This window comes from Danio rerio, chromosome 8 (genome assembly GCF_052040795.2).
Source record: "Danio rerio strain M-AB ecotype USA chromosome 8, GRCz13ab, whole genome shotgun sequence".
NCBI classification, from domain to species: Eukaryota; Metazoa; Chordata; class Actinopteri; order Cypriniformes; family Danionidae; genus Danio; species Danio rerio.
The window spans coordinates 33,467,428-33,490,287 of NC_141028.1; the positions used below are offsets into that span (position 1 = coordinate 33,467,428).

At 33.0% G+C, this 22,860-nt stretch overlaps 1 long non-coding RNA gene across 5 annotated transcripts in view; it reads left to right on the forward strand.

The window, feature by feature from the left end:
* LOC141375657 (uncharacterized) overlaps window positions 1-22,860 on the forward strand; it is a 102,756-nt gene that overhangs the window by 73,483 nt on the left and 6,413 nt on the right. The window contains exons 4-5 of one of the 5 annotated variants that reach the window (XR_015498092.1): window positions 19,170-19,339; window positions 20,819-21,034. This is a non-coding gene — a long non-coding RNA (uncharacterized LOC141375657). Of the gene's footprint in view, window positions 1-1,457; window positions 1,663-3,448; window positions 3,615-6,479; window positions 7,804-17,521; window positions 17,941-19,169; window positions 19,340-20,818; window positions 21,035-22,860 lie in introns of those variants that run through there. The other 4 variants (XR_015498090.1, XR_015498091.1, XR_015498088.1 and 1 more) reach the window with 4 other exon arrangements.

The following is a 22,860-nucleotide window of genomic DNA, read 5'->3' on the forward strand; positions in this document are numbered from 1 at the left end:
TAAACTTATGCAGGCTTTAAACAAGTGAAAAGCGAATAAATGATGACAGAGATTTCAATTTTAGTTGACCTTTAACTCTTTTGGTGTTAAAACATGGGTATAAAGTTGTCTTAAAAATGAAATTAAACATCTGGCACCCATTTTTGACCAACTGCCATTGTATGTATCAATTCTATCAATAACTCTCAGAAATAAAACCTGAACCCAGCAGTTCCTGTAATACCAACAATATTTTCAAGCCTATCAAGGAGAATATTATGATCGTTTGTATCAAATGCAGCACTGAGGTCATTCAAATGTAATTCAAAAATGTCATAACGTTACTACTATAAATATAATAAATGTCAAATGAGATGCCCACACATAGCAACGCGTCGTTGTCAGGACAACCTAATACGCTTTAGTCCATTGGGCACACAATTCTTACATTCTCAGAAGTTTGAAATAGCAATCATAAGCCAAAAGAGTACATCGAAGGCAGGGCTTGTAGTGCCAGAAGCTTCCCTGATTGGCGGCTATTGTTGTCCGTGCGAGAGTCTACTGGGTACCAGGTTGGTATCAATATTTTGCGAACCAAAAATGTTCACACACACATAACTTTTAAATGTGGTGATCATGGAGGGGTGGAGAGCATGAGACTAATTCCTGAAAGACCCAGTGACAGACAAGTCTCCGCATTGATCCCATGGGGCAGCCTGTACACCCGCCGGGGACCTATTCTCACCTGCAGCGTCTCCACAATAGACGTTCGGCTTTCTCCAGCCTCCGGCACCTAGACTGCAGCTCTGCACAAGACGTTTGGAAAGAGGAGAAATGGTTGTGCCAAACTGAGCCTGGTTTCTCTTGAGGTTTTGTTTAATGCCACTGTCGCCACTGGCTCGCTTGGTGTGGGACTTGTGGAGCTGTGCATTGATGGATTTGCTCTTCAGTGTTTGGACTTTCAACAGTGAAAATTAAACCACACTGAACTGAACTAAACTGAACTTCATCTTTGAAAACTGAACGTACACAGTTTCAACTTACTAGAACTTCTATGTTAAGCTGCTTTGACACAATCTACATTGTAAATGCGCTATAGAAATAAAGAATAATTTAATTTAATTGACATTCAGAGAGTGATCTCTTGATTATTTCTTTTCAATAATATATACTTGCATGTCAGCAATTTCAGAATGTAGTATTGATTTTTAGTTTCCACTGCAAACTAATTGAATTACCGGTCCTGAATAAATGCAGCAGGACAGTATACTGTGGTTTGATTATCTCATTGTCAACTGAAGACCTTTAGCCTCAATCCTGCTGTGGAGTGTAAAGTAACACACAAAAGTTGATGTGATCATGACACTCAGTGATGAGCAGAAAGCAGAGCTCCTTATCTCAGAAAATCGCACTGATGGCATTCATCAAACAGCCTCAGTCTGTCAGAATCTCCTGAACAGCTCAGCATTTCTCCACAGGTGTAGCAAACACACTGTGATTCTGCTGAAAGCCAGCAGTGAAGTCCCTCTGTACAGCCCCTCACAGCTGCTCACCGTAAACCCAGCACGCTTTCTCTGAACACAGAGGGAGGAAACCACCATCTGAGAGCGCTTCAAACTCTGGATTAACCCAGACATCAAACGATTCAATGTTTCCTATGAAGCTTAAGGCAAGACACTGCAGGTGAAGATGGTGAAGAAGAAAAAGGAATTAATAGTTATCATCATACTTTGATTGATATCATTAAGAATTGCAAACAAAAATGTTGGTAACACTTAACTGCACACTATGAATCATTTAAGCATTAGCAAGTAGTAAGCTTATTATTTGTTAAGCATTAACTCTATATTAATAGATTTTTATAAGCCGATTATAAATACATCTACAAATGCTGTGTTCTTGACTTAATAGCACATGTATAATGTGCCAAATGATTGTGTTTTTACTTTGTTAGTGATATAGTTTTACATTACTAAATTGAGCATTGCATTATGTGCAAACAAGAGATTTAAAAATAGTTGGTGGTTTTCTAAGATCATTCAGAATGATTATTATAAATTATTGTTAATAAACTATGTAAATTTATGTTTATATATCGTATTATTCAGAATTACTTTGTAACTATTAATATATCTTAACTTCATCCAGTTTGATGACTATTTATGCTTTATAAATCGCTTATAAAAGAATATTAAAGGCTCAGTTATACTCTAAACAGGAAAAAAGACTATAAACAACTTAATTTATTTCTCCTTTTTTATAGATACCAAATGAATACCAAATGAAATCGTATCAAATGAAAACTAAATCTTGGCAATCTTATCTAAATTAAAATCGAAACATCAGTAAATAAAACTGAAATATTTGGTAACACTTTATAATAACTACACACTATGAATCATTTATTAAGCATTTACAAATAGTCAATTCGTTATCTGTTAAGCATTACCTCTACATTAGTAGACATTAGTAAGCAGTTTATGAGTACAGCTAGAAATGCTGTGTTCTTGACTTATAAGCACATTTATAATGTACTTAATAATTGTGTTCTCATACTTTATTACTCTTTAATTGTTCATTTCTAAAGTAAGTATTGCATTATTTACAAACAATTTGTATTTAAGAGTAGTTGGTGGCTTTTAGAATCATTCAGTATAAGTTTGTAAACAATTAATAAATTATTCAAATCCACTTTTATATATTTTATTATTCAGGCATATAGTAATGGTTACGATGTATGTTAATAAATGCTTTATTAACTCAACTTCTTCCAGTTTTGTGACCTAATCACAATTGAGAACTAATTATTCTTTGTAAATCCCTTATCCCTTAAATGTTCGGTAATTAAAATCTACAGATCAATACTGAAAGTGGTTGACAAAATAATTGTGTATTTTGTATTTAGTTTTTGTTATATTGTGCTGAAAACACTTCGTCACCTTGGAATTATAAGGTTCTATCTGCGTTTTGAATGATTTTGAGATATTGTGCTTCAAAGTTTTTGCATTCCATAGCAAACGGTATGTGTGTAACATTTTTTTTTTTATAAAAAGTCTTAAAATGTAAACAACTTATAAAACAAAACATCCCATAATGTAAATAAGTTGTCATTTAATAACAATGTGTCAATACAGTAACTCAATTTTGACAAAGATGTCAGATAAAACCTTATAATTCTAAGGTGACAACTTTATGAAAAGCCAAAGCTCAACTGACAGCCAGTTTATTTATTTATGTATTTATTTGTCTCATCTTAAGAGGCGTTAAAATAAGTGTTCACCTCAAAAATATATATTTCCTCACCGTTTACTTGCACTCAAGTGGTTCTAAACATTTATTAAATTCTTCTTTCTGTTTAACACAAAACTAAATATTTTTATAGTCTATAAACATCTATTCTAATGACAAAAATAGGTCAATGGCAGTTTTTCCCAACATTCTTCAGAATATCTTCCTTTGTGTTCAACAGGAGCAATAAACTCAAACCGGTTTGAAACAAGTAGAGGATGAGTAAATGATGAACTATCCCAACAAATGACTGAACCATCCCTTCAAGCAACCCCCATTTTAATTGTGGTGGACTTGCATTGTTTGTTGTTCCTAATAAGTTCAAAATAAAAAGTTAGTTGGTTTTCTGACTTGTTCTCTTGCTGTGAATGGCGCTGTGGGGGTATAAAGCTAGTGTAAGTTTAGTCATGATGAGATCACAGTGACCCAATCTGTCAGTCTGTCACATTCACTGCTCCTGAATCATTGCCACAGTCACTCAAGAAACATTCTGAACTCCTCAAAAGTTTTTCTGCAATTAATTTAGTTTTGTAGTGTACAATACACTTGAATTAAAATGACATAATTATTATAATATACTTTATTACAGCTTTCCAGAATACTTGTATGACTGGTTGAAAGTGGCAGCCTGCAGACAATAGTTCATAGATCAGTTAATCAGTTGTAGTAAACTCTGACTGAATTTTCAGATTTGTGAGCTAGCAATGTATGCAAATTATTTATTGCCTCATTCGTATGAAGAGTTCAGATGCAAAAACCTTGTTCATTTTCTTCTAAATGTTGCCTTTTCTAAGTATGGTCGGTTATTTTTACATCTAAAGACAATCAAAATTACCTATTCCCTGCCTTAAAGGTGGGATATTACTGACAGAGGCCTGAGCCAATATCACTTAGAGGCTTTTGCATCTGAATTCTTTAAATAAACATACAATTTTAGAATTATTCTTTAGACATATAGAAATCTTGTAATCAATTGACTATTAAAGTATGGTTAGCTATTAGCTGTTGTGTTTTTTTACACTCGACTATTTATCAATATTGTCTTGCTTTACCATGTTTGTCCATCAACCTTTCACTCATAAAGACGTTACAATAAGGCGCCAAGTGAAAACAGACACACTTCGTAACAAAAGAGCGTATAATGGGTAGCATTTTGCAAGGCTGATGAGTGTTCGTTTTCATCTTTTGTTGAGCTGACGATTGACCCAGAAGATCATGCAGGAGCATCTGCCCTACTGAGGGTGTGAGGGGTGTTTAATCACCGCCCAGTCTGACAATCACAACTCCTCTAATTACTACACAAAGCAGACAGAGAGTGAGCGGGTGCAGTCAAGCACGGCATATGGCAGGGTGACAGTTACTGCAAATCTGATTTTAATAGTCAGATCAAATTAGGCCATGAAGAAGGATGTCATTTGACTGTACAGTAAGTCTTTTAACTCTGACATTGACTGTAGATGTTCTATATGTACATACATTAATGCAGTGGGTAAAAAATAAAAATATTGTGTGAAATATAAAAAATAAGTCACACTTTACAATGTTTCATTAGTTAACGGTAGCTAATGTATTTAATTTGAACTAAAAATGGACATACTTGTGTCACAATTCTTAATTATGACAATTCAACATTTACTAGTGCATTATTAATAGGCTAAAAATGTGTTCGGCTTTACTTTCCATATTATATGGGCCATTATATATTAACAATATTAACAAAGATGAATAAATTCTGTAATGAATGTATTGTTCATTATTTGTTCATGTTTGTAAATACATTAACTAATGAAACCTACACTGTAAAAAAATTTACGGGTGGGGTGCCAGAAATAAACTGTAAAATAACGACTGTTAAATTATAGAAATGTCTTAAAATTTTAATTTCTATAATTCAACCTCTGTTATTTTGTTATGTTACTCTGAAAAAATAAATAAATATAAATAAACATATATAAAAATATAAATTAAAAATACATAAATATAAATAAATTTATATGAATAGCTATAAATAAATAAACAAAACCAATGTTATTTTACAGTAAGTTTCTGTAATTTAATGGCCATTATTTTACTTTTTTTTTTCCTAAAAAATATTTAAAAAATTAATTTAAATAAATAAACAAAAATACATAAAATATGAATAAATAAATAAATATAAATAAATAAACATATAAATATAAATAAGAAATACATAAATATAAATAAATAAATAAAACCTCTGTTATTTTACTGTAAGTTTCTGCAATTTAATGACCATTATTTAACGTTTTTTCCCCATAAAAATATAAACAATAAATAAAAATAAGTAATTATAAATATGAATAAATAAATAAATATAAATAAACGTATATCACAATTTAAAAAAATTAAAAATAAATAAATATAAATAAATTTATATAAATAAATAAAGAAAACCTCTGTTATTTTAAGGAAAGTTTCTGTAATTTAATGGCCATCATTTTACTTTTATTTTATATATAAATATATATATATATATATATATATATATATATATATATATATATATATATATATATATATATATATATATATGAGAAATACCTAAATATAAATAAATATATGAATAAATAAATAACTAAAACCTCTGTTATTTTACAGTAAGTTTCTGTAATTTAATGGTCATTATTTTACTTTTTTTTTTGTAAAAAATATAAAGAATAAATAAGTTAATAAATATAAATGTGAATATATATATATATATATATATATATATATATATATATATATATATATATATACATACTAAAATGCATAAATAAATAAACTAACAAATAAAATAGATGGTAAAAAAATAAAGATTTTGGTTATTTAAATGTTGTAAAACTATTAAGTAATAATAAATGGAACATCAAAATGTATAAATAAATATTTTTGAGGATATATTTGCATTGTTAAAATGTAAAAAATAAATGTAAAATTGTTTACTGTACATATGGACTTTAGTTTGCCATAACGATCAGCTGATTGTCCTCTAACAAAACGGTTTAACTGTTAATTAAACTGTTTTGTCTTTACTTCCAAAGGCTCAGAAATGATTTATATTAGTCCTGTTTTGCTAAATCAGCACAACCGTAAAAGTCACATCAATATGTCATAAGCAGACCACTAAACTGAAGATCTTTTGTGTGCACTAAATGGAGATCAAGTCACATGCTTGTTTTTTTTTCTCTCTCTCTTTTGATGGGTGAAAGTGTCTCATTCTGTTCTACAGCTCATTCTATTCATTTGCAAGGCAGCTATTTGGGCCAAAGCGTGCCCTTTTTCTCCACACACACGTCTGTCCCCCTCCCAAACCACTGTATGCCCGCCTGCTCGTCCAGCCAGCCATGTGTTGGTGAAAGAAAGCAGAGTCAGATTTCCAGCAGCTGCCACTGTGCCACACAGCAGAGCTTTCAGCACACGCACACAGCAGCTCCATTCAGACTGTCTGACTGCTGCTGCTTTTGTCCTTCCTCGTGTGGATCTCTGACTGCACCATTGCTCTGGATGAGCCTGCTTGCTGTAGGTGCTCTGATGCACTCATTTAAATATATTTAGGTGTAAATTGACACTTTAAGACAGGACAGTGCAAGTGAATACGGTTAAAAATAATAATAGTAATACTTTCCCACACAGTAAGCATTGCTGGATTTATGTTAGGACAACATGAAGGAATTAGTTTACAAATTACTAATTTACTTAAACATAAAGCAATTCAATTATCTCAATAAAAACTCAATAATCGTGTTGTTTCAGCTCTTTTTAAATAAGCAGTTTAAACAAACAGCAAACTATTTTTTGAGTGCAGGTGATTGATTGCATTGCAATCAGCAAGAAACAGAAGTTAAGATTGCTCTTTTTTTCTCCCCATTCCATCCAATTAAAACAATTTTTGAAATGAGAAAATAATGTAGGGTTTTGTCCTTTGGCAACTGATTGAATCATCGGAAGATGGGCATGGCTAACAACATTGAGGAAGATATGAATGCAAGTTTGCACTCAGTTGTGGATGATTTCCAATCATCATCGACACCCACTGGTGCAGAAAATTTTCAGATACACAATGATGATGAGAACAAGGAACAAAATTTTACAAATCAAATCAAATCAAATCACTTTGAGTGAAAAGCTAATAGTGAAAATACAGACAGTGCTAAGTGCTAAGAAATACTCCAAAAAACAAAACAATACTATCAGCAATGTTAACAGTAATACATAAAAGACAATAAATGTGTGAAAGACAATAAATATGTTAAGCAAAACACACATTACACACATGTATAGGCACAGATAGACAAGTATAGTCAAAAAGGTGTACACTTAGTTTGACTGTTGGAGAAATATTATTGTAGGCAATATTGTTTTATCTTGACAGATAAAAGTGTACCATTTTTATTTGATCCACTGCCTCCTGTGAAAACAAGGCAGAAATGAGACACGCAATGACAGAAATAAAGCTCAGAGAAAATCTCATAGAAAATGTCCTTTAAAAATATTTATTGTACTTGGAAAATGCAGACACAATTTAAGTGTGACAAAAAAAAGAAAGAAAAGAAAAAACTTTTAGTGAAGAATGTTTTTTGGCCAAAAGAAATCTCAAAATTAAATTTTGAACTTGACCTCCTCTATTGTTCAGATTTATGTGTAAATAATTTATGTGATCAGATTAAAGTAAATGCAGAAGTAGCACTTTAAACAATGCATAATATGCATATAACATACTCTGTAAAAAAAATCTACAGCTGGGGTGCCGGAAAAAAAAGTAAATTAACAGACGTTAAATTACAGAAATTGACCATGGACTAACGCATGTTAAATTACTGAAATTTACTTTTGCTTAAATTAAAATTTCTGGTGAATTTCTGTAATTGAACATTTTTTATGGTAAATTTCTGTAATTTAATGTCTGTTATTTTACAGTAAATTTCTGTAATTTAATGTCTGTTATTTTACAGTAAATTTCTGTAATTTAACGTCTGTTATTTTACTGTAAATTTCTGTAATTTTATGTCTGTTATTTTACGGTAAATTTTTGTAATTTTATGTCTGTTATTTTACGGTAAATTTCTGTAATTTAACGTCTGTTATTTTACGGTAAATTTCTGTAATTTAATGTCTGTTATTTTACAGTAAATATCTGTAATTTTATGTCTGTTATTTTACGGTAAATTTCTGTAATTTAATGTCTGTTATTTTACGGTAAATTTTTGTCATTTAACGTCTGATATTTTACTGTAAATTTCCGCAATTTAATGTCTGTTATTATACAATAAATTCCTGTAATTTATTGTCTGTTATTTTACTGTAAATTTCTGAAATTTAATGACTGTTATTTTACGGTAAATTTCTGTAATTTAATGTCTGTTATTTTACGGTAAATTTTTGTCATTTAACGTCTGATATTTTACTGTAAATTTCCGCAATTTAATGTCTGTTATTATACAATAAATTCCTGTAATTCAAGGCCCAATTCAGAGCACTCACACTTGTCACAGAACTGAGTAATGCACCTGGGCATGGTTCAGATAGCATAGTGTGAGTGCACTCTTACTCACAAGCCCCCAGTGCTGGAAAACACTGACACAGTCTCCCATTCACACACACTCATACCTTACAAATTATGCCAGTGTAGTTACTTGAACCAGCAACCTTCTTGCTGTGAGGTGACAGATCTACCTAATGAGCCACTGTGCCGCCAACTTGTAATTAATGTACCTGTAATTAATCAACTGGGGTATAGCTGTATGATAAAGTAATGCTTTATCCCTATTTACCTGCAGTGCCTTGTCTTAAGTGCCTAATTCAAATGGGTGAAAACTTACATTTTGACATCAAACAGGTACATTTTAAATGGTCATTTTATTTTCAATCAAGATAACAAGGCAGGGAGAGAAGAGCTAAGTGAGATGAAGGGGGAGTGTGTGCATTGTCTGTGGAGCCATTGCACACGTGCTTACATCTCTCTAATCTGTCCAAGCCAAAGTCACCGAGGCCCGAGGCAAGGGCAGCTGTCGAGGAAAAGCAGAGAGGAGGAGGAAAACACAGAGCCAACACAGCTGTCAGTTCCCTCAATCTGCCACTCATTAGAAACAATAGAGCTGCAGGGTCAAGAGGCCTCTCGCTGCGCCCAAATTCACTTTAATGTCCACTTTTTCAGCAACAGTTTGCAACACACATTGCAGCGATACTTGACACCTTCAGAAGCATCCATCAAGAAGACCAAGCCACACATACTGTTAAAGTGGAAAATGTTAAAGTGGGTTGTAAGGTTGAGAATTTGGCATGTACTTTATCTAAATTGTCGTGCTGTTGTGTGGCATCAGATCATTCAGTTTTTAGTGAAATTATTAAACTAATTTCGAGAGGATCACATGATTGATTGAGGCAGGTCTCTCATCCTTGATCAGTAATAATCCAATCAGATTAATCTAAGCCTATTACAAATAGACTGATTTCGCCCTACTGCCATATCTTCCTTTTGGAAGAATCCCCCCTTCCACCCTATCTCCTCCTTTTCCTGCTTTACTAGAGGGATCTCTCAACATCTACTTGATCTCGGACCCCCTTACATGCTAAAAGACTTGGCGGCAGCCTGCTAATAGCATCAAGCAATATCTAAGTGTGCTTTCATACCTAGACTTTTGTTTCGAAACCTGGTGTGTTTCTCCTGTTAGCGCGGTTCGTGTGGCGTTTGTGAATCCTGCAATCTAGCCCGGATCTGGGCTAACACATTCGGTCTAAGATCGCCTGAATGAGGTGTTCTCTTCTCGATTGAAACGCACTCTAGAGCACATTGATTATAGTGAGAAAGCAATATGATTTAAATCAGGCTATATCACAGTGTATTATGGTTATGTAACAGACATATATTCGGCTATATGAGGAGAGAATTATGAGTAGGGCAGGATGTCATTCCTATGGGTAAATGTGCATTTAATGTCAAAAAAAGAAAAGATATTAGAAAAGACGAAAGTGAAAGCATGCTAAACTATTAATGAGAGCGGTTTATCCGTTAAGAAAATTTACCAAACAGCAGTCTTGGTTTATCTGTTATTTCTCTCTATAATGTAAAGCCTATAATACATAATTCTAGTCAACTGCTATGTATGAGAAAGTGTTACCTCTGATTTATATTAGGTGGCCATGTCTGTAGGTGTCACCATTCAAAATTAAAGTGCAGCTTTTTGCTTATAATGTCTCATTGCTTATTGCCATAAATTAAAATAAAGACTCATTACAGCTGAGCGGGACTCATATGCTCTTCAAAATAAACCCTAAAACTGTGACCAATGTGAGGAAGGTTTACTCGCATGTGACTTGTTTTGGTTATTTTAGTCCATTTAGATACTTTGCGGTATGAAAGCAAACCGCTCCAAGAACAAAGAGTAACATTTTAACAATTTTAATCTATGTTTTGGAATAAAACAATTGATCCACAGGTGTGGATGCACCGTTAGTGTGAACTCTTGAAATGTAGTTTATCCTACTGGATACTATTATATACTATTACTATTATTAAACAAAAAAGGTTTGACTTGACCAATATAGCATGACAAATATTACAGTTTTGGTAAAAAAAAAATCCAAACTGACTTGATGAGCAATGAGGGTATTGTATATGCAAAATGCTTTACAATATTCATTCGTTCATCATTTCCTTTAGCTTAGTCCCTTTATACATCAGGGGTTGCCACAGCAGAATGAAACGGCAACTTATCCAGCATATGTTTTACACAGCGGATACCCTTCCAGCTGCAACCTAGTACTGGGAAACACCCAAACACTCTCACATTCACACACATACACTACAACCAGTTTAGTTTATTCAGTTCACCTATACCACATATCTTTGGACTGTGGGGTAAACCAGAGCACCTGGAGGAAACCCACGTGAACACAGGGAGAACATGCAAACTCCACACAACAATGCCAACTGACCCAGCCAGGACTCGAACCAGCAACCTTCTTGCTGTGAGTTGACAGTGCTAACCAGTCTTGCCCAGGATACTATTATAGGAGTCCCAAAAAAATGAAGAAAAAAAAGCTTGACTTGACTGTTGAGAATTATAACCTGACAAATACTTCATTTTTGGTACATTGATGGATGTCCTTTTCACTGTTACAATCATGCTCACTCACTCGCTCACTTAGTTGCTCACTCACTCATTCACTCAAGTGCTCAAATTGGCTTATTTCATTCCTACCAGGCTATTTTGACCAAATAATTCACCATAATATCGATTAATCAATCAACCAGTCAATACTACTTGAACTGAAATAAAACAGACACTATTGTAATCATTTTTACAAGATACAATTATCGTTAATATTATGTATCTATTTCTGTTACTGTGTATGTTATATAATTGAAAAAAAATCATACGGCTGTTTGTTAATAATGTTTTGGTTTTTGTTATATAAGATACAAGACTATACAAGATTTTGTATAAATATTTTACCAGAAATTCCCCAGGATAAATGTTGCATGTACTATAAAAAATGGATTTTAAGAAAAAGGATAAAGTATTAGCATGTGATGTAATTCAGTGAATGCCATTTTACATTTTTTACTGTAAAACTTGTTTGTTGACTTGTTTTTTTTTTCATTGTATTGAATGGAAGCTCATATATTTTGCAGTAATTATAAATAGAAAGAAAACGTGCTGTTATCCATTTGATGATGTTTAACCATTTATTAAGCATTTAATTGTATTTTAATTATATCTACACTTTCTTCCATTTGTTAAAGTAAGGATTTTCTATAGTATAATCAACAGTGTAATATTTTCTCCTAGAAATCATTGCTCCTGTTTAATACTAGATTACTGTATGTGTGTATTGAGGAATAAAATCAGTCAGTGCATGTCCTCATTCATGCACTTAAACAAATTATATTAAAGCTTTATTGTGCGTGCATGTGTGTGCGTGCGTGTGTATGTGTGTGTTTGTTAAGAGTGAAAACAGGTGAAATGTACTATAAGTGAACAGAGATGTGTTCTACCTCTGATGTACCTCCTAGAGAACAAAAAGCTACATTAGGGTTTTTCTTTTTTTGAAGAGTCCAGTGGCTGTCAGACTATCTGTGTGCCTCTGAATGGGTTCTCTCCCTCGGGCTTCAGACTAACGTTAGTGGAAGCTCATTCCCATCTGCCTCCCAGAGACCCCAAATGTCATGATGGGAGGAAGGGAGGGAGAAAGAGAGGGATGAAGGTGAATGGGTGCAGAAGGAGGAGCATCCTTTAAGCCTGAGCCTGACATTAATATTATATATGCATATAGAAGATGATAATATAGATGATAATAGATGCATTTAGATAAAAAAACTAATATAGGTGCATATAATATAATAATAATATAATATGATATAATATAATATGATATAATATAATATAATATAATTAATATAATATATAATATATATTAATATAATATAATATAATATAATATAATATAATATAATATAATATCATACAAATTACAGCAAAACCGAAATATTAATATACTGTATATACTACAATTATGTAAAATATCATCATACAAAAAAATTTGCTGTGGGGAGGCAGTTCAAATATCCTGAGGTTTTGAATAACAAAAAAACGGCAGAAACAAAACGGCCAGTTGTTTTGTTCAGTTCCAGCTGACGGAGGCTGTGGTTTACAGGACCCTCCTCAAGAATTAAACGTCCTCTAATACAATCCAAGGATTCCTCTCAGCCCACCGCTCTATCACAGAGGCACTGCGGGCTCTTTAATTTGAAGGATATTACAACCCACTGCAGACCCTCGGGCACAGGGAGAGGCTTTGTGCTCCTTCCATTAGGATGAGGGGAAGCCTGAGCCTCAAGAGCGAATCCCCCACTGCTGATGAAACACTTTCAGTTCTACCCAGCAACCAGGCTGCCTCTCATTACCAATTCAACTCAATTCACGGTAATTTCTGCAGCGCTTTTCAGCATAGATGCCATTTTTAAACAGATGCAAAGAAAAAAAAGGATAATTACAATTTACAATTAAGAGTACTGTTGTCATTAAATAACTTTCTTAAAGTTATGGTGTGCCAGTAATCTCAACATCAATTCACAACAAAATGCAAATGAGCCAAAGCACAAGGGAAAACAAGACAAAACAAAACAGAAACAAGCCAAAACATAACCGAATTTAAAAAGAAATTGTAAGTTTACTACACAACTGAATCAACACATAATGGACACAATGGAAATGCTTTTAACCACTAGGTGTTGGTCTGCGGAAATAAGCCATTTCCTCATATGTTTTTAAGGTCTGAATGCTTTACTGTTGCTTGGGATATTTAAATATAGACTCCAATATTAAAATGAGTTCTAGTGATCATTGTGTTGTGGTTTGATTTGATTGTGTTATGAACAGAAATTAGCATTTTAAATTTCGTTGTGTTTTGGCTTGATTCTGCTGTAATTTAAACTTATGTATGCTTCATAAATGTTGTTGTGATGTGCATTGCTGAGAAACTGTGTTCATACTGAAGAAATGTCCAGTTCCGGGATGAATCAAGCTTACAACTAATGTGATATTCAAGCAAAATAAACATGATGATTACATTTTGTGAATGCAATTATGCAATGTAAGGGAAATTGTAAGTTTTATAAATACACAGTAAAATTCTTTGGGTAAAATTTATTCAGTTTAAAGAGTATTTGGTCCCTCTTTAAATAAGGGCAAACAATATTGGTAATAAGTAAAGCTGCTGTTTGTGGAATTGCTCATTGTTCGACTTGATCCTTTGCTGAGATTTTGAGAGATTCAATGTATTATATTTGAGCTGATTTCTGTGACTGAAGTCAGTTGTAGTTGTGTGTTTCTCTTCTGTGTTTCTGCTTATCAACAGCAGGTGTTCATTATCAGTGCTCAATCATCACTTTATTAATCCTTTCAATGTCCCATTAATTTGAGCAGCTTTAACTCAATTTAGAGAGCACCCAAATACTAAACTGAGTAAATTTTACTCAGAGGATTTTGCTATGTAAATTTAGAGCTGGCATCATATCACAGGTAATAAGATAATCTTAAATCCTGGGCAGATGCTGAATACAAACTAGTCACAATATTTTGTTGAACTTGGAACATCATTCTTGTTTGAAATTTAGTCCAAACCTTATCCCTAACCCTAAACACAATTAGTTTAAAATTAGAGGCAAATAATAAGTGAATAAAAAGCGACAACATTTTCAGATAAAAACAGGAAACCTTTTATGCGTTTTTCCTGTTTGTTTACACAGCCGTGTCCAATCTAGGGCCAGATATACTTGCAAAATAAAAGAAAGTTTTGCAAAAAAAATAAAAATAAAAATAGTTTGAAGCAAAATAACTAAATAAATAAATGCAAATCTCCAAAAATGTATTTTTGAGAAATAAAAATAAAATTTGCAAACATAAAAAACTGCAAATCAATATGAAGCAGAGCAAAAAAATAAATAAATAAAAATTTGCATATTGAGTTTGCGATAGTTTTCACTTTGCACTTCACAGTTCTGCACGTTTCACTTTGTAGCCCTGCTTTTACAAGGGGGCGGAGTCAAGGGAACTTGGGTGTTTACAGTAGGCCTGGACCTGCCTCTATTGAAGCGACGTCATCATCTGTAGACACAGTGTTACTGAGTTGGTTTTACAGCCCAGTAAATCCGGGCCTGCTGTAAACTCCCAAGTTTCCTTGACTCCGCCCCCTTGTGAAAAGTGAAAACAGCATCACCAAATCACAGTTGACTAAAAAGCAAAATGAGCATTGAAATTGACTGGACAGGTTTTTGTAAAAGCAACGCAATTTAAAAAATGTTTTGCAAATATACAGTTTTTTATTGCAAATATTTTATTTATTTGTCTGCTCTGCTTTGATTTTTATTTGCAGTTCTTTTTGTTGTTGTTGTTGTTGTTGTTGTTGTTGTTGTTGTTTGCAAATTTAATTTTTATTTCTCAAAACTTAATTTTCCCTTTGAGTTTTTTATTTTTGTTAGCAAAATTTATTTTTATTTCTCAAAAATGTTTTTTTGCTTTGTGATTTTTGAAGATTTGCATTTATTTATTTTTTTGCTTAGTTAATTATTTTTGTTTTCGAAACATCTTTTATTTTGCAAGTATATATGGACCTAGATTGACCCCATACTTTTTTAGGCTTCTGATTAACCAACATGAATTTACAGTTAAAAGTAGATCACCACCTATAGCTTTGGCATGCTCTTGACAAAGTTTTATTTTTGCATTTTTTATTTGAATTAAGTTTTTTTTAAAACTGCATGCATGCACTAGATTTATTTCTCTAAGATCTGTTTACAAAAATGTCTGTGTATGTGTGGACATTACTGGCAGTAGCTTCAAAATACTGGTATACGCAATATATTGTCTTTGACCATTTTCATCAATGTCACAGCCATATGACCCTCTAGTCCAAGGTCGGTTACTCACTCGGTCTAAGCAGGGCTGAGCCTGGTCAGTACCTGGATGGGTGACCACATGGGAAAACTAGGTTGCTGTTGGAAGTGGTGTTAGTGAGGCCAGCAGTGTGAGTCCTAAGGCCCCAGTAAAAGTGAAGGGGACACTATATTGTCAGTGAGCACCGTCTTTCAGGTGAGACGTTAAACTGAAGTCCTGACTCTCTGTGGTCATTAAAAATCTTACAGCACTTTTCATAAGATTAGGAGTGAAACCCCAATGTCATGGCCAAATTCCTCCATCAACCCTTAACCATCATGGCCTACCAATCATCCCCATCCACTGAATTGGCTCTATCACTGTTTCTCCACTCCAACTATTGCTGGTATGGGGCGAGTGCACTAGCACCGTTGTCCTGTGGCTGCCGTCACATCATCCAAGTGGATGCTGCACACTGGTGGTGGTGTGGAGAGACCCCGTCATGATTTTAATGCGCTTTGGGTGTATGGCCATACATGATAAATGCGCTATAGAAATACACACATCGCATTACATTACATTACATTACATTACGTGTAAATGTGAATCATTTTGAAAATGTTGTCGTGTAAACTTGAAAAACGTTTACATTTTTAACTATATCGCTGTAGTGTAAACATAGTCTAACAGTGGTGTACAAACCCCAAACCCTGATTGCAAGCCAAGCTCAATTTAAACTGTAAACTTAAACATCTGATCTGATTGGCTGACTGAAATTATGTCTCGTGAAAATGTCGCACTTGGTAACCTTATAGTGTCTAGGAAACAGGAGGGGGTCTAGACAGATCTTTGTGACACTACTTTACTGCTGTCAACCAGGATGACTCCTCACGGAAATACACAAACAGGTCAGAGAGGATTTAAACCACCTTAGTTCCTAATTTTTAAGACCAGTGTAATTCTGTAACTGATCTATGAGTATGTTGTGATCAGTTGTGTCAAATGCAGCAGTAAGATCAAGCAGATCACATTACCAGTGTGCAGCTTGCTCACCTTTCTCTCTCGAGTGTCTCCTCTCCTTATTCTCTTTTGTTGCATTAAGTTGCAGGGTGTTGCACATTCTCAGTCAGTGCAGTTTTACCAGCTGCTTCCTGTATGTGTGAAAGCCGACTGCTCGTAGTTGTTTTTCTGAAGCTGCATATGCCCATTCACACACAAAAACGCACACATACACACACCTGCGTCTGCACTACACCGTGCACTGCAAAGCCACAGTTGGGTGTTTGCAATGCTGTTGTGTAATCTTGACATGATATTTGTTAATATGTGATATTTTTGCAGCTTCTTTGTTGTTGTTGGCATTATTGGTATTATGACAGCCTGCAGTTTACTCAGTGTCGAGGACATTATCTAAGTGTAAGTGTAAAGAAAGTTATAAAATAGTTTCCCACTTGTGCACTCTAGACTGTGAGTCACATGGCACTTTTCCTGTATTAGCTTTCATAATACCATTTAGTAAATGTGCTTCTCAGCTGAAACTAAGCAGATGAGATGCAAAATGTGTTATATAACAGAAACATGCATGCATATATTTTTTAAATAAAAGTTGGATTGTACTGCAAATTATTATTATTATTATGGTTTCAACATTATGTTATATTCCTTTTTAAATGCTGTGTTACTTCATTTGTACTATGCAATATGGTATTTATTTAACATAGTGTGCATTTTTTAAAACAACAATTTAATTTAATCTTTAATATGTAATTGCATTAATATAGTTATTTATATTTCTATATATAATAACTGAATATACAGAAAATCTGATATCAATTTTCATACTTATCTGAGTTTGTTTGTGTTTTCCCTCATAGCACTTATCATATGTTTACTACAGTACTGCAGGATCTGTACTTAGAGAGGTAAAATAAAAGTTGCTACAGTCCTCCAGTCAGCATCTGATTGGCTAAGAGCTCGGCCTGTCTCCAAAGCAACAGAGCATTAGAACAAAGACACCCCTTTGAAGCACCACCAGCACATCAGACAACAAGAGGACGTTTACGCACCAAACACCCTTGAACTCTAGCAGCAAGAGAAACTATGCTGAATGCTGTCAGCGCTGTTGACATCTATGCGCTTTTGAACTCTAAAGATACAATACGTTATGCATTAACCTCAGGTAAATGTTTTGAAGGCGAGACATAGACATGAATAGACTAATAAGATTACCTAATAGTCATCCCCAAATATCCATCATACTTCCGTAATATTGAAAGATTGCATTAAACAATTGAAAATATTTTTTGTATTACATGCTTTCAAAAAATGTATGTTTGAATATAGGCATATGTGGGGTGTTTATTTAACGTTAACAGTAACATTCAATATTTTATTCTATTTTTGTTTTGTTGTGATTTATTCTATTCTATTTTTGTTTTCTTTTCTTTTATTCTAGTTTTGTTTTATTTGATTCTTGTTTTGTTTTATTTAATTATATTTTATTTTATATATTGATTATTTATTTTTTATTCTAGTTATGTTTCGTTTTGTTTTATTCTTGTTTTCTTTTGTTTTATTTTTTTTATTTAATTTTATTTTTGTTTGTTTTGCTTTATTTTATTTTATTCTATTCTATTTTAGTTTTGTTTGTTTTGTGTAATTTAATTTTGTTTTATTTTATTCTAGTTTTATTTTTATTTCATTCTAGTTTTGTTTTATTTTTATTTTTTTGCTTTTCTTTTCTTTTCTTTGCTTTATTTTATTTTATTTTATCTTATTTTATTTTACTTTATTTTATTTTATTCATTCATTTTTTAATTTTTTTATTTTATTTTATTTTATTTTATTTTATTTTATTTTATTTTATTTTATTTTATTTTATTTTATTTTATTTTATTTTATTTTATTTTATTTTATTTTATTTTATTTTATTAGAGTGAAATATTTTTACAAGCATTTTTAAAATACTATGAACAGCCAGAATAAAATTTAGTATATTATCAGCTAAATTAGTAAAATCTACTAGAAAACAGAAATATATATTAACATAAACATTTAATTTTGGTGCATGTAAGTGCTGCTAAAGTGATATATGGCTCAATGCAGAAGAAAAAAATCATTATAAAATTTTCTATGAAATATTACTATAATATAAATAATTATTATAAGCATTTAATTGTATATATAATTTTCAAAACAGAGAAAAAAACTTGACAGGTGCATGATAGCCATTGTTTTTGCCTAAAAACATCTTTGAAGACTGAGAATGAGACAGATATCCAAAATCAATAGTGCTGTTTGACCTGTGGCACATGACCCTGTTTATCCAGAATATCAAAGGCGTTGAGGCTGACGTGGGCTGTTGAACTGATCACTGTGAAAGGTAGATGATAAACACAAGTGACATCATCAAAGGGGTTGTAAACTCTGCTCACCCCGTTTGAGCCAAATAAAAACAAGCTTAATCAAAACACCTCTTTAACCAAAACAATAATAACTCTGTTCAAAAACTCCTTTTCTTAGACACAGCTGAACAACCAATCAAAGCTCTGTTACCACCAGCAACAACCCGTCCAGCAGCATGGGGATGAATCCAGGCTTCTGATTGGTCAGAACTCTGCAAGCATTCAGCTGGAAGGCCCTCCCTCTTCTTGCTCTCATCCACACAGATTAAGCAACATCATCAAAACAAGGCAAGCTTAGATTTGTTTTGCTGCAGTTGCATGGCTTCACAACAACAGTGGGCTGTGTTTTGCTGTTTGCTGGGAAGAGGGTCTTGTGAGGGAGAGAGGAGAGAAATGGGGTGAATCCTTGTTGCCAGGGTTACTTCTTTGAGGAAGCAGGAATGATGAGATCGGGTGAAATATAATATGTGCTACTCAAGGCACAGTGTTGCATCAGATACATTATGATTCAACCCTACTGGAAAAAAAGTATCTGGATGCTAGTGCATATTAAAGTTGTGTAAATTGTGTCAATGTTTCTTTTTTGTGTGTGCAGTGGTGCAGTGTAAAAGGAGAACTTTCATTATAGCATATCTTTTGATCAGTTAGTCTGACACAAAGTAAGTGTTAGTGAATATTGGACGAAAATTATATTTGATATGAGCAACATTTAATTTTCTTTGTAAATAAAATTAAAGTTTATTATTTAAATGCATTTTATTTTTATTTATGTATACATCTTGTTTATATACTTCCGTTAATCTTCATGTCTATTTTTATTTTTACTTTATACATTCATTTATTCATTTTCTTTTTGGCTGAGTCCCTTTATTAATCAGGGGTCCCCACAGCAGATTGAGCTGCCAACTTATGCAACATACTGTATGTTTTACACAGTGGATGCCCTTCCAGCTGCAACCCAACACTGGGAAATATCCATACACTCTCATTCACACACATACACTGTGGCCAGTTTCATTCAATCATTTTCTTTTCGGCTTAGTTTCTTTATTAATCAGAGGTCGCCACAGTGAAATGAACCGCCAACTTACCCAGCATATGTTTTATGCAACGGATGCCCTTCCAGCTGCAACCCAACACTGGGAAAAACCCATACGCTCTTTCACTATGGAAAACTCAGCTTACCCAATTAACCTATAGCGCATGTCTTCGGACTTGTGGGGGGAAAGGGAGGAAACCCACGTCAACATGGGGAGAACCTGCAAACTCCACACAAAAATGCCAACTGACCCAGCTAGGGCTCGAACCAGTGACCTTTTTGCTTTGAGGCAATCATGCTACCCACTGTTTCACTGTGATGCCCTACTTTATACAGAGACTTCAAATTCATACTGACATTTTATGTGTGTTGAACATGCGTATGCCATAAACACACCAACCATTTAATTTTGATTTCAAGAGTTTACACTTAGCTGGTGGTTGATAATAAAGCATGTTTGGCATGCTGTCTCAGGAGAGAGTCCTGAGCTCAAAAGATCCTTGAGACTGGGGCTCCCTCCCATTTCATCCGGAGAGAGGGGAGTCTGAGCTCAAGTAGGACTCGAGAGCTCCCCTGAATTCGTTCGCTCAGCCTATTCCTTGATTATTAGGGGTTGCCAGTGGCCAACTATACCAGCATATGATTATGCTTTGAATGCCTAGTACTAAAACATTCATATACTGTGCCAACTTGATTTATTCAATTCACTTATACTGCTTGTCTTACAGCACCCGGAGGAAACTAATTGCAAGCATGGGGAGAACATATTAACTACACAAAGAAACACCTACTGGCCCAGCTAGAACTCAAACCAGCAACCTTCTTGCTGTGAGGCAACAGTGCTAGTCACTGAGCCGCCATGCTGCCATGTCCTGGACTAGTCTAGAAAAGAGGGGGAGGAGTAGAAGTGAATGCGGGGATTCTTTAAGGCGAAGATAACAAAGGTAAGGAAATCTAATTATTTATGAGCATTTGTATTCGTCATATTGGTAAATCATATGATAGCTAATGCAGGACCATCCGTAGTCAATCATAAGCATGTGATCCTCTCGAAATGAGTCTATAAATAAACTTTACTTATTGCTTTTTATTTGTAAATATTATTTAGTTGCATTTTTTTTTATTAAAATTTGATCAGAACATACATAACAAATGTATTTATCTATTAATTTATTCCTGTTTTGGGCCATTAAATAATAATTTATATATATATATATATATATATATATATATATATATATATATATATATATATATATATATATATATATATATACATACATACAGTTAAAGTGAGAATTATTAGACCCTTTTGATTATTTTTTTTCTTTTAAATATTTCCCAAATAATTCTTTTACAGAGCAAGGAAATTTTCACAGTATGTCTGATAATATTTTTTCTTCTAGAGAAAGTCTTATTTGTTTTATTTTGGCTACAATGAAGGCAGTTATTAATTTAAAAAAAACATTTTTGGAACAAAATTATTAGCCCCTTTAAGCAAATTTTTTTTCGATAACCTACAGAACAAATCACTGTTATACGATAACTTGCCTAATTACCCTAACCTGCCTAGTTCACCTTATTAAAACAGTTAAGCCTTTAAATGTCACTTTAAGCTGTGTAGAAGTGTCTTGAAAAATATCAAGTAAAATATTATTTACAGTCATCATGGCAAAGATAAAATAAATCAGTTATTAGAAAAAGAGTTATTACAACTATTATGTTTAGAAAAGTGTGAAACAATCTTCCCTCTGTTAAACAGAAATTGGGGGGAAAAAATTAACGGGCGCTAATAGTTCAGGGGGGCTAATAATTCTGACTTCAACTATATATATATATATATATATATATATATATATATATATATATATATATATATATATATATATATATATATACAGTTGAAGTCAGAATTATTAGCCCGCTTGAATCATTCACCCTCCTCTTTATTTTTCCCCAATTTTTGTTTAACAGAGGGAAGATTTTTTTCAACACATTTCTAAACATAATAGTTGTAATAACTTATCTCTAATAACTGATTTATTTCATCTTGGCCATGATGACAGTAAATAATATTTGACTAGATATTTTTCAAGACACTTCTATACAGCTTAAAGTGACATTTAAATGTTTAAATTTAACAAGGTTAATTAGGTTAACTAGGTAGGTTAGGGTAATTAGGCAAATTATATGAATATTTGATATTATATGATGGTTTGTTCTGTAGACTATTGAAAAAAAATATATATATAGTTTATATATAATAATATTGACCTTAAAAATGTTTTAAAAATAATAACTGCTCCTATTCTAGCCAAAATAAAACAAATAAGACTTTCTCCAGAAGAAAAAATATTGTCAGACATATACTGTTAATATTTACTTGCTCTGTTAAACATATTTAAAAAAGAAAAAAAATCAAAGGGAGGCTAATAATTTTGACTTCAACTGTATATATATATATATATATATATATATATATATATATATATATATATATATATATATATATATATAGGTAATAGCTAAATTTGCACAGGTAAATTTGACACTAATCAAAGGATGTCAACTTGGGGAAATTCTCCACACTGTATCATTGTCAACATCAGTCTGACTCTGTCGGAAAGGCATTCAAGGAACAGCGATCGCATGGTTTAAGAGTCTCAATGTTTACCATCACTTGTTTGGACATGTCATGGCCCTCAGTTGGTGACCCTGACCTTTCAGATCCAACTGTCAGGAAAACAAAACTTTTTCCATCCCACGCTAA